Source organism: Cebus imitator, unplaced genomic scaffold (assembly GCF_001604975.1).
Source record: "Cebus imitator isolate Cc_AM_T3 unplaced genomic scaffold, Cebus_imitator-1.0 Scaffold414, whole genome shotgun sequence".
NCBI classification, from domain to species: Eukaryota; Metazoa; Chordata; class Mammalia; order Primates; family Cebidae; genus Cebus; species Cebus imitator.
In genome coordinates, this window is record NW_016107729.1 from 1,849,731 (window position 1) to 1,863,585 (window position 13,855).

General features: G+C 39.3%; 1 protein-coding gene across 1 annotated transcript in view; it reads right to left on the reverse strand.

Moving 5' to 3' along the window:
• PTPRR (protein tyrosine phosphatase receptor type R) overlaps positions 1–13,855 on the reverse strand; it is a 154,937-nt gene that overhangs the window by 137,012 nt on the left and 4,070 nt on the right. The window lies entirely within an intron of this gene.

Sequence of the window (13,855 nt, forward strand, 5' to 3'; positions counted from 1 at the left end):
TAGTCTTACAAGGAAGTACTGTAATACACCCTCTATTTTCTACCTGTAAGTAGGTGCTAAATAAGTGACTGGAAAGTGGATTAAATGCTCAATGCTACAGGAATCAGAGAGAATTTGGGAGGTCAAAAGAGGTGTAAGTGTTCCCAGTCAAGATAATGGGTCCAGCTAAAGCTCCAGGCTGCACTTCCACCTTAGGGTCTCTTAATGCTTGCATGGAGGCATGGGCCCTAAGATTTGGTTAAGTTAGGGACCAGGAACTGGACTCCTCGTGAAAAATTAAGATCCAGGAAAGGGCAGAATCATTGCAAAACCCTACCTAAGAGCCGAATAATAGGCAACAACTTGCTTCTAGGGAGGAGAAATAAGAATTATGTTGGAGTATATAGAAAGCTATATCAAACACAATCAGCATCACTTTTAAATTTTAAAAATTTAATTTTTTTAAAACTTAAAACAACAGAAATTTCTTGTCTCACGGTACTAGAGGCTAGAAGTCTGAATCAAAGTGTCAGCAGGATCACGCTCCCTCTTAAATTTGTAGGGGAGAATCCTTCCTTCCTTCTTCTAGCTCCTGGTGTTTGCCAGCAATCCTTGGGATTCCTTGGCTTACAGATACATCACTCTAATCTTTGCATCTGTCATCACTTGGCTGTCTTCTCCCTGTGTCTTCACATAGTCTTCCCTCTGAGTGTCTACGTCGAAATTTTCTCTTTTTATAAGGGAATCCATTATATTGGATCAGAAGCCCATCCTATTCCAGTAAGACCTCTTCTTAACTAATTATACTTACAACAAGCTTACTCCAAATCAGGTCACATTCATAGGTACTGGGAGGCTAGAACTTCAATATATGAATTCTGGGCTGGTGATGAGGTGAAATGCAATTCCATCTTTAACAAGGAGAAAGTCAGAATTCTGAGGAAAGAAGCTGCTAACTTGCAGACAGAGACTTGACCAAGAACCTTAATAATGTTGCAACACCTTCTTCTGTTTTCTGTTAGGCTCTGAGTCAATACAAGTAGGAAGTTTAACTGGTTCCCTGGGTGTTCATTCCTGGCTGGAGAGCTGTTTGGGAGGCTGGGAAGGTCCATCAGAAGCATAATTCTATTCCAGAGGTGGCTTGGCAGGCAGAGCTTATCATGGGTAAAGGCAGTGGCAAAGTCTTGGTGAGGCAAAAAAAGAGGTAGCTGAATCCAGACACAAGTTGAAATCGACCTTTCTGTTCCTCGTTCATTTCTTAGCATGTCACAGAAAGCAATTCCTACTAGACCTGGGTAAAATGACTTCTCTCGCAACAGAACGTTACCTTCTTCCAGAGAGTAATACTTTTTATTAAATAAAAGTCATCTAATGGTACACAAGTGTTTGCTAAATCATTTTCTATACTTTTAATAGCCTAAATATGTATTTAATACATAACAGAATAATTTAATGCAGAAAGTAAGTCTTGAGGCCAACCTTAAAGGACAAGTAGGATTTGGAAATACAGTGATGAGCAAAATAGCATTGTATTGTTAAACACAATATATGCATCTGCCTGGCACACCTGGGAGATTAGAAAAACTCAGTCTACCTGGTGGTCCTGAGAAACAGAGGCGTCCTTTCATCCAGTGGCCTGTGTTCATCTCTACCAGACTGCAGAAGCTGCCATTACAGATGAGACACTGTATTGGAGACTCTGTCTACGACCCTTCCCTTGCAAGACCAAAGATGGATTCCTTAGTTTTCTCCAATGGTGATGACCAACCACTGACTTCTGTCTCACCAGCAGTGTTTGTCAGGCAGGGTGAGCTGGCTGACAGTGTGCCTGAATTCCCAGGGGCAGGATTTGGAGCCAATTGTCTATGCTGGGAACCCACAAGCCCACTCAAGAGGGTTGTGTACACACTGGAGAGCTCAATTCCCAGCACCATGATTAACCTGAGGCTTGTAACTATAGAAACAGTATTAAAGTATCAGATTGAAATGGTAAATGGGAAGTGAAACAGAAACTAAAGATTTAAAAATCACTGAAAAAAACAGAATTTTGCAAAAATATAAAAGCTGTACATTTGAAACAGAAATTTAGACTACCCAGCTATAGTGAAGAAGTGAATTGAAATAATGAGTTGAAATTGAAATCATCTGGTTCATTGCATCAAACATTTGAATGATTTTCCTCAGTTCTCTGCTTGCCTGCGAAAAGCTGGATTGATTTTTGCAGAGCATGTACAGATTTCTGACTATTCCCCATAAAAATAGTGATGCTAAAATATAGTATAAACAGGTACGTATATATTTGAGGGCCTCATATGTGCCAGGCACTACATATGAGTGCAATTTGAGAAAAAGAAAGGATTCTAGACAAAAATGAGAATTTTATTTCAGACAAAATAAAAAATAGATGACTTTCTATAGTTAGAAGATATATGCTACCTCCTTCTCTCTGGGTAGATGCTAGAATGCACAGCCCCTCCTCATCCCATTATGTGAAATCGTGACAACTAAGACAGAATAGACATTTTCACAGCAGTAACAAGGCAACAGTTTTCAGGTTGCCATACAATATTGTGAGATATATTTTTGTTTGGATTCTAAATCCATTTGGTCATTTCTAGCATTAAATGTACAAATGATTTAAGATTTTAATTTCAAAAAAATTAAAATGTTCTTTCCAAATGCAAATGGTAAGCTACTTTACAGTAGTAAATAATTTCAAATAGTTACTATGTAAGAACAATTGAGTAATTTTATTGTTGTTACAAAGATATACACATGCAGAAAAAAATATATGCAAAATTCAAAGACTTCCAATTCTACCTATATTTGAATATATCGGGCCTCTGTCTTGTTAGATTCCTTTGTCAGTACCCTACTACTGTTCCCCCTCACAAAGGAAATACTACTTTGTGACAAGACTTACTTTCTCTGGTCCCTAGACTGTCCACCAAAGGAGTTAAAGCCTATGGGCCTTAGGTACAAATCGGGGTGATAGGATTCATGAAATGTAACACTTGGATTTAGGTACCAGCATGACGTTTGAATTATAAGTAAGCGATTGGCTTTTAGCTATTCATTTTTAAAAGAAGGTTGAATTATTTTTCCCTGGAAGGGAGGCAGTTGGTCCCCTCCTAAAGTTATTAGGCAGCCTGGCCTTTCATTTGGTCATACAAAGTAAGATTTAGGACCATACCCAGTGGTTCAGTGAAGGGACAAAGGCCAAATGTCCATCTCTCTTCCTAAGAGATATCTCAAGTGTTCTTAGAGAAGTGCTGTCTCAATTCCCAGTGGCCACAAAGGACCCAGCTTCCTTGAGGACCAAAGCTTATCAGAAGAAATCCACCCACCCCTTTGTAACTCTAATGTGCCCTTTTTTGCTACCTGAAATCTTGAACTCCATTCTTGGCAAAGGAGTTGGAATGGCAAGAAATTTCCAGCAATAAAAGCAAAAGGTTCTCAGTGTATGACTTTGAGCTGAGCAGAGGACCCTGACCTGTCAGAGACATTTTATACTTTCACCCCTTCCCGTCTCACAATTCTGCACTTATCCTCTGCTACTAGTTACAGACTAATTATTTTTATTTCTATATTATACATTTCCACCTCTCGGGGTCTTACACCTGCTTCTCTCTTCCTGAATGTTCCACTCACACTTCAAACTCATCATTACTCAAACTGAGCTTACCTTTCTCCCTCTTCCTATCCACAACCAAATTTGCCTCTCTTTCTACATTTACATAATGAAATGAACTATCATATTTGGGTATCATCTCGACCCTTCTGTAGTCTTTACTCTGCCACTAACATGATATCCAATGAATAGTCAAGTTCTGTCTATTCTACCTGTTAAATATTTCTTGAATGTTGAGCCCATATTCTCTTTATCTATAGTTCCATCATTTTGGCTCAGATCATCATCATGACTAACTGGACTATTTGACTAGAATGGGCTGCCAGTTTTCTGTGGTCTCTAACTAATTCCCCGTATGGATATCCTAGTTACTTGTGTAAAATGCTAACCCAATCAAGTTACTATTCTGTTCAGAATACTGTGAGTAAATCTCATTTTCTAATGAATGATCTTAACTCCTCCATTCACCAAATTTGCCCTGTCTTTCCAGTCTTAACCTGTTACACCTTTCCACCACACACATCATACTCCAGGCATACCCAAGGTTTATTAAACATGCCATGTCCTTTCCACATTGTCAGTGCATGAGGATCAGTGCTAGGGGCTCTTCCTTAACCTTGGAGACTCAACCCTTTTGCTACCTGGAATCTTTAACTCCCCTACCTGGATTCAAGATTCATGGTTAGCAAAGACCATTCTGCCAGTCTACCCTAACCTCCCCCTATCCTTTGCTTGTTTTTTTCACTTCTCCAATAGAACTGTGTTGGACTTTAGGATTTTTTTGTTTACATTTTTATGGTAAAAATGTCATGCTTATTACAACAAAATTTAAGGTACAGATAGATATATGGTAAAAAGTACAAATATGCTTGTCCTTGTCCTTCATCCCAATCCCTATAAAGAACCCTGCTAACCATTTCTTATACATACTTCCAAATATTTTCTATGTGTATATAGTATAAAACAACATGCATATATCATATATAATATATATTACTATTAAAAACAAATAGGATTAAACTATACATTTTGTTCCCCAACTTGTTTTTCATTTATTAATATATCTGAGATATATTTCTATATTTATAATAGATATCAAATATGTTTTGATTCTGATCTAATAATTTCTTATATTTAACAGATCAGTTTATTCCATTCAATTCTGTTATTTCAACAGATCTAGATGTTTTATTACTTTTTGTTTTTATACTTCCTTAGTTTTCTGTCTTTTGCTATATTGTCTGTTTTTTAGTTGTTGTTCTACATTTATTCTTCCCAAGTCTATATTTATAACATAAAATAAAGCATGACAATATATTTAAGCCATTATTTCTTGATTTATAAAATTTAGAAAGTATTTATTAACTTCTGCCATGAAAAATGAGAAAATATACATCTCTTATAACCTCCCAGTTTTTATAATTATATTATTTCTCTATTGTTATATCTAATGACATTGACATTATATTCTGTGTATTAGAGACTACTCAGAATTCTCCATGATCAATATAAGTGAGAGTGAAGTGATACTTTCAGTCTCAGGCAGTTAACAATGAGGATGGCTTCTCTACCCTTTTTCTCTCTTCCGTCTGTCTACAAGCTGGATGGGTCCAGGGTCACCCTAAAACTGTACTTAAAATGGTGGAGCTACACAAAGGAAGACATCAGAGTCCCCAGATCGCTGCATGGAACAGAGGGTCCCACTCAAAAACCCTCATTAAATAGTGATATGAGTTAAAAACAAATTTTACTGTGTTAAACCGCTAAGATATGGGTTTGTACTGATGCATATATGCTGAAACCACAATTTCTACAGTTCTACAGTGATAGTAATATATTCAAATGGATTCAATGCTCATGACCAGTCTTCTATTTTTAGAAGGTTGTCACCATTCTTGAATTCTATATTTTGATGTATCTGTTGTTCAGCTGGGTTTCATATCAAATCGCTTCTTTCAAGTGAGGCTCATGAGTGCTCCGTTTCCTGAGGCGTTATATGTTTGTGAATGTATTCATGGTGCTTTTAACAATAAATAACAGCTTGGCTGGATATTAAACCACTGACTCAATCTTTTTTTTTTTTTTTTTCCTCCCTCTTTGAACTCTGCTGCTATTTTCCAATGCCTTCTGGCACTGAGAGTTGCTGTAAAAAATACCCTGGCCTGAGGCAAGTCTGTCTTGTAGATCACTTGCCTTTTCTGCTCCTCATCTCATAAGAGCGTTTATCTTTAAAGTTACAAAACTTCACCAGGATATTTCTTTAGGATGATAGTGCCTGTAATGTGGTATGCCCTTATAGTCTACAGATTCCAGAGCATATTTCAGTAATATTTTCCCCTACTATACATTTGAATGATTTTTCGTCTAAACATTTTGGTCTCATCTTCAAAGACATCAATTATGCAATTACATACTCTTTGTCTATCTCACCACATTATTTTATGTGCTTATTTTCCCTAATTTGTATGTCTTTATTCACCTAAAATACTCTCAGTTCTGCACTCTATGTCCTTATATTTTTTCAGCAGAATCTTTTCTACTTCTTTTGTTTTAAATGTGATTTCAATTTCTCTCATGGTTTTTTATTACCTTCATTTATCTTCTGAATTCTGCCAATTTATTCTTTGTGATTGTTGTAGACAATATATGGACTCTCCTGATTGTATGAGACAGGAGATGACACAAAACTTGTGTTTATAGTTTCTTGGTATTTTGCATTCATTTTTCTTTCTTTTTTTTTTTTTAAAGACAGACTTTTCACTCTTCCTGGCCAGGCTGGAGTACAGTGCTGTGATCTTGGCTCACTGCAACCTCCACCTCCTGGGTTCAAGTGATTCTCCTGCCTTGGCCTCCCGCGTAGCTGAGATCACAAGCATGTGCCACCACACCCTGATAATTTTTTTTGTATTTTTAGTAGAGGCAGGGTTTCACCATGTTGGCCAGGTTGGTTTCAAACTCCTGACCTCAGGTGATGCGCCCACCTTGTCCTCCCAAAGTGCTGGGATGACAGGCATGAGCCACCGTACCCGACCCTGCATTCATTTTTAAATCTATTTTTTTTCAGGAGTTCCTCTTCTGTTTCTCTCTTAAAATGCTCCAATAACTTTCTAACCTGTGTAGAGCTAAATTCCATCATGTGGGCTCAAAAGGCCCTACATTATCTGGCTCCTATTAGCTCTGAGCTTCATCTCAGAGACCTTTTTCAAGCCACTCTGTCCTTTTCCCAGTTCCTCAAGCCAGCTATGCTCATTTTTACCTTATGGCCTTGGCATGCACCTGCCTGCTGCCTGGGGAGGTGTTAGCCATTATTTCATGGTGGCTCCTTCTGGCCATTCAGCTCTGTCTAAATGTCACTTCCTCACAGAGACTACCCTAGCTTGACCACACTCTATCACATCACCCTGTTTTCTTTTCCGCATAGCATTTATCATTATCTGACAGTTTATTGTTTATTTGTTTATTGTATAATTTTACTTTATGAAAATGTGGGATCCACTGGCGTGGGGCCTTGTCAGTCTGGTTCTCTGCTGTCACCTCAAGACCTGAAACAGTGCCTGGCACAAAGTGAGTATTTAATAAATCCTTGTGAAATGAAGGAACACATGAATCATGATAACCAACACTGGGTAGTTACCAAGTGAAAGAATCTGAGTTATATGATAGGCTTGGAAAGGGTAACAAACCCAGGCCTTGGACTTGAAGGTAAGTTCAGTTTAGTTCACCTGTAATACCTAATAATTAAAAACATACAGATTTGATTTAACATAATTTTGTATTTGATTTAGAATTAACATGTCTCTGAGACTTTGTCCACTACAACATTTAAGAGTGAACAAAATCAAAAGTTGCATCAACTTTTTGAAACTCACTTCTAATAGACAATATCAATATATATTTTATACTATATTGGTTGTAAATCAAATTCAAATTTACCCAGTGTTAATGCTCACTTCTTGCTAATTTGAGTGTTTTAAAATTTACTTTTCTAATTATGTAAGTTAATGCACATGATAGAAGATTTAGAAAATATAATGAATTAGGCAAGGTGTGGTGGCTCACACCTGTAATCCCAGTACTTTGGGAGGCTGAGGCAGGTGGATTACTGGAGGTCAAGTTTGAGACCAGCCTGGCCAACATGGAGAAATCCTGTCTCTACTAAAAATACAAAAAGTAGCTGAGCGTGGTGGCAGGTGCCTGTAATCCCAGCTACTCGGGAGGCTGAGGCAGGAGAATCACTTGAACCAAGCGGGCAGAGATTGCAGTGAGCCAAGATCATGCCACTTCACTCCAGCCTGGGCATAAGAGGAAATCCATTTTAAAAAAAGAAAGAAAATACAGTGAATTAGAAAAAAGAAATAAGTATTATTCATAATCATGTATCCCATTACCCTGAGATAAGGTTGTGGTATTTTTAGTGTTAGTTTTTTTCTGATACACAGGTTATATCATATAATGTACATATGCATGTATGAATATATTACATATACCAACATATATCATACAAATATTTATCCATTTTCATGTGATTCTATAACTGCCACATTTCTATGGCTTTCCCCTTTCTATGATTTTTGGAGGAAACACTTTATTCCCCAGTCCTGCTGTTTTATTCTGTGTGGTAGCAGTTTTAGTATAATAATACTCCTGGATTCTTCCTCTTGTCAGTCTCCCCAGGATACAGAAATTGACTTGTATAGCTGGTGCATTTGGAATAATATAGTGGGACATCTGTAGCTCTGTGCTTTCCTTTAGGGGTCTGCCTGCCTGTAAAGATTGTATAATCTCGTCTTTTCTTTGCAAGTGGTAAAGTAAGCCCAAAAGGCATTGTCCCTGCATGGGAGTGCTGCAGTTTACCATTGCTGATTGTGACTTGTGAGAAAATCTGCTTAAGAAGGAGATGCAGTCATTAAAGAATATCACTTTCATGCTTTGAAGTCACAAAGTCAGCAGCTCTATCAGCAATAGAATTGACATTTTGATCCCCTTAGCCCTGCTTCCTCCATCTTTCTCAAGCAGGAAAGAACTGTTATGTCTTGGTTCACTAAAACACCAACACGTAGCACCAAAAAGTCAGACAAAAACAATGGGATCCTCAACTTTACAACTTTTCTTGATAGTTGGCCTTGATTTCAGCACAGATATCTGTGCCTGTAGAAGGGTCAGAGAAACATCATGGCAAATAATGTTGTGAAATCATGAGTAGAGAGTTTCCAAAAGAGGTTTCTCAACAGAGGAAGATACTGCTGGAGGTTAAGAAAAATGTGAACAGAAATAGGCTGTTTGATGGTTAATGAGTAGGTAATTAGAAGCCTTCAAGTCCTGATTCTCAAAATGTGGTTCAAGGTGCATTGGGAGCTCATGTGATCCTCACTGAAACTCACTTGAAAAGTGCAAGCTCAAGGAAATAAGAGAGGACACAAACAGATGGAAAAACATTCCATGCTCGTGGTTAGGAAGAATCAATATCATGAAAATGGCCATACTACCCAAAGTAATTTAGACATTCAAAAGCTATCCCCATCAAGCTACCATTGACTTTCTTCACAGAATTGGAAACAAACCACCTTAAATTTCATATAGAACCAGAAAAGAGCCCATATAGCAAAGACAATCCTAAGCAAAAAGAACAAAGCTAGAGGCATCATGCTACCTGAGTTCAATCTATACTACAAGACTACAGTAACCAAAACATCATGGTACTCATACCAAAACAAAGATACAGACCAATGGAACAGAACAGAGGCCTCAGAAATAACACTGCATGTCTACAATCATCTGATCTTTGACAAACCTGACAAAAACAAGCAATGGAGAAAGAATTCCCTATTTAATAAATAGTGTTGGGAAAACTGGCTAGACATATGCAGAAAGCTGAAAACTGGACCACTTCCTTACACCTTATACAAAAATTAAGTCCAGATGGATTAAAGATTTAAACATAAGACATAACACCATAAAAACCCTAGAGGAAAACGTAGGCAACACAATTCAGGACATAGGCATGGGCAAGGACTTCATGACTAAAACACCAAAAGCAAGGGCAACAAAAGCCAAAACTGACAAACGGGATCTAATTAAACTAAAGAGCTCCTGCACAGCAAAAGAAACTATTAATACAGTGAACCAGCAACCAAAAGAACGGGAAGAATTTTTGTAATCTACCCATCTGACAAAGGGCTAATGTCCAGAAGCTATAAAGGACTTAAATTTACCAGAAAAAAAACAAGCAACCCTGTCAAAAAGTGGGTGCAGGATATGAACAGATGCTTCTCAAAAGAAGCATCAACAAACACATGAAAAAAAGCTCATCATCACTGGTTATTAGAGAAATGCAAATCAAAACCACATTGAGATAACATCTCATGCCAGTTAGAATGGCAATCATTAAAAAATCAGGACACAACAGATGCTGGAAGGATGGGAGAAATAAGAACGCTTTTACACTGTTGGTGGGAGTGCAAATTAGTTCAACCATTGTGGAAGACAGTGTGGCAATTACTCAAGGATCTAGAGATAGCAATACCATTTGATCCAGCAATCTCATTACTGGTATATACTCAAAGGATTATACATCATTCTACTATAAAGACACATGCACACGTATGTTCACTGCAGCACTGTTCATAATAGTAAAGACATGGAACCAATCCAAATGCCCATCAATGATAGACTGGAAAAGAAAATGTGGCACATATACACCATGGAATACTATACAGCCATAAAAAAGAATGAGTTCATGTCCTTTGCAGGGACATGGATAAAGCTGTAAACCATCATTCTCAGGAAACTAACACAGGAACAGAAAAGCAAACACCGCATGTTCTCACTCATAAGTGGGTGTTGAACAATGAGAACATATGGACACAGGGAGGGAAACATCACACACTGGGGCCTGTCGGGGGGTCAGGGGATTGGGAAGGGAGGGCATTAGGAGAAATACCTAATGTAGATGACGGGGTGATGGATGCAGCAAACCACCGTGGTGTGTGTATATCTATGTAACAAACCTGCACTTTCTGCACATATACCCCAGAACTTAAAGTATAATAATAATAATAATAATAATAATAAAGATGATACTTCTTAGAGTGAAGGTCAAATACGGTGAACAAATTTTAGAGAGCCAGGCCAGAATGTAGCATTATCAGGCCTAAAATATTATAATAAAATATAGTGTATATCATATAACTGTCCACTGTTATTACTTTAACATGCAAATGTAAAAAACGGGTATTTGTTTGAAATTATGTGTTATTCTGTTATTTAATGTTGTTACATAAATGCTATTATTTCAGCATTTAAATAAAACAGTAATAGGATAAAGTAACAGTGGCAATAAGTAGTAACTAACAGTTGGACTAACGATGTGTGGAAAATAACAAAGAAGTGCAAGTGCAAGTTCCGTGTGCAGCAATATACGTGCATTCTGTACAGCTGCAGCTCTCCCAAAAGGTTACCGAGTGAGTTTGTATGGGTTGGTACAATTCAATATTAGTAAACTAAAGTTAGTATGTTGTTAGTAGATATTGACCCTTTTACGCAGTGAAGGATCGAGGTATAATGAAGAAATAGGCAGAACACCACGACCAATTTGCTCAGAACAAAAGGGTACAGATAGGATGGTAAACAGAGAGAATATACTGTTTCCCCATAGTTTAAAGAACTATGACATTTATACTACAGTGATAGTACTTCAGATGACTTAATCTTCCTTCTTAATCTCCCTACATTACTGATGAGCTACCCCCTTTAACACAAGAAATAACTAACAGTATTGGTAAGAGGAATACATTGAGACATTTCATAAACAGTTGCAATATCAACGTAATCAGTTTCTGATATCCTTGTTCAGTTGTTGTTATGATCAGTTGATCAGCTAATTAAAACATTTCACAAAAGAGCTAAATGAGTATTGATAGTGAGAAAAGATACCTAAATTTCTTTAAATTTAAATATCTTTTAAATTTTAAAAGGGTAAGACCTTATAGACAAGGACAATATACAGGAGCTTCTTGAATTTTGTGCTCACACATTTAAAAGTGCTTGCATGTTTTCTAAATTGCTAGGGAGCCTGAACACAGCTTAACAAAATAAACGTGTTTGTATGTTCAGATGTTGCAGGTGGGTGAGCAAATACCAATAAAAAACTGCCACATTATCAAATGATAGTTAAAATAGGGGTTAGTAAGGCTGACTTGGGTCCAAATTTGGGTTGAGTGGCCTTGGTCAAATTTCTTAAAGAAATTTCTTGGTCAAATTTCTTCTCAGCTGAAAAAAAATGAGGTTCAGTTTCTTCACCTGACACATGGGAATAACTACATCCCTTTCATAGTCTTTAATGTGGACCCTACATTAGCTGTTGATACAGGATCTTTAGGGTGTCGATTTTCTGGCCAGAAACTTCTGTGTCTGGTGGCACCTTTGCTCGAGTTCTTGTCCTGCATTGAGGAAGAATGAGGTATGCAGGCAAGTAAAGGATGAACAACTCAAAGATGAGCTTTATTAAGTGTTAGAACAGCTCAGAGGAGGCCCACAGTTGATAGCTCCTCTCTGTAGCTGGTCATTCTGTCCTCTCCTACGTTCAGCAGAGAGGATAGCTCCTTCCTGCAGCTGGTTGTCCCCTCCCCTCTTTATTTCTCCATCCTCTGCCTGCTCTGGCTGAGCCAGGGGCCTTTATGGGCCTCAGAGGGTGGGGAAGTGTGTGCTGATTGGTTCACGTGTGCTGATTGGTTCACGGGCAGCCATTGCGGGCCCAGGTAAAAGCACCACGAACTGCGGCTTTGGGTCTGCAGGACTGCCAGCTCCCACCCCCAGGTTTTACTGGGGACCTGCCCTACTCTGCCCAGGAGCCTGTTTGCCTCCCATGCTCATCCATGGTGCCCAGGCTGCTGGCACCAAAAGGCACCTGCAGGTCAGGACACAGCTGCTCTCAGTCCCCCTTCAGCTTCCCCTCTTTTTGACATCCAAAGTCTGGAGGGTCCAAGGCCATGGGGGCTGACATGTCAGCACTGCCCTAAGCCTGTGAACACAGCTCAGGCTGTGACAGAGCCTGGGCTCAGCCCCAACCCTGCTCCTAGATTGGAGTGTGTGCCGGGAATGGGGAGAGGTCAGGTAGAAGAAACAGGCACTCCAAGCCTGCAAGGGCAAGAATGCAGGTATGCCTGGTTCTGCATCCCCGGTTTGGGTGGCTACAGCTGGGGGAAGAGGGGGTGGCATTCCTGCTTGCTGTGTGCAGCAGGAGGCCTAGATCTGCAGCCTAACCCAGGAGGGTGGGGCTACTGCCTACTCCTGGCTCCCGAGATCACAGGGGTACCCAGGTTGCAGCGGTGCTTTGTACCTGGGGACCTCCCACCTGCCGACTTGGAAGGGGCAGGGCTACCACTTGTCCCAGCTCCTGAAGGCTCCGTGGAGCAGTGCACCTGGCCACGCCCCCTGGCAGCCTGAGGCGGGGACTCCAGGTCCTTGCTGGACCTGGCCAGTAGCTGGGCTGGAGTGACGGTGCCACCTGTGGCCCCGGAGCTCAGGGGCTAGCCAGAGCTACCTCTTGCCTGCAGTGCAACCCAACCCCACCCCATTGGGCAGTCCCCAGGGCAGCAGGCTGCTGCTGGGGGTGGGGGGGTCTGTCGGCCTCTTTCCCATACCCACCCTAGAGCGGCCAGCCTGATGGCAGCAGCTGCACCAGATGGCTGGCCGCTACCATCACTATTAGTTATAAAACAGCTAGAAGTGGCAGATAAAAAATGTTCAGTAAACTTGGCTTAAAGATATGTCTTTGCTACACATCGATGTTGAAAATGATTAATGTAGTGACTAGCTTCTTTGGATACTCAGTACTAGGGAAAGTGGAGTAACAACTATGTTGATGAAATGAAGGTCTTGATATTAACCAGAACAGTAACGGTATCAACATTAAGAGTGGCCTCATTGGATTTGCCGTGTTTACAGTTATAGATTAGTACACTTGTCAAGGGGCTTTCACCAGAAGTCAATCAGAAACTCTAGGCCCCAGGAAAAAGCAATGGTCAAAACAATTTGGTTTTGCTGAAATGCTATCATTTGTTTCTGGAGAGAATATATATATATATATATATATGTATGTGTGTGTGTATATATATATGTATGTGTGTATATATATATGTGTGTGTGTATATATGTATATGTATATATACACATATACATATATATACACACATATACGTATATGTATATATACACACACACGTGTATATATATATATACACACAC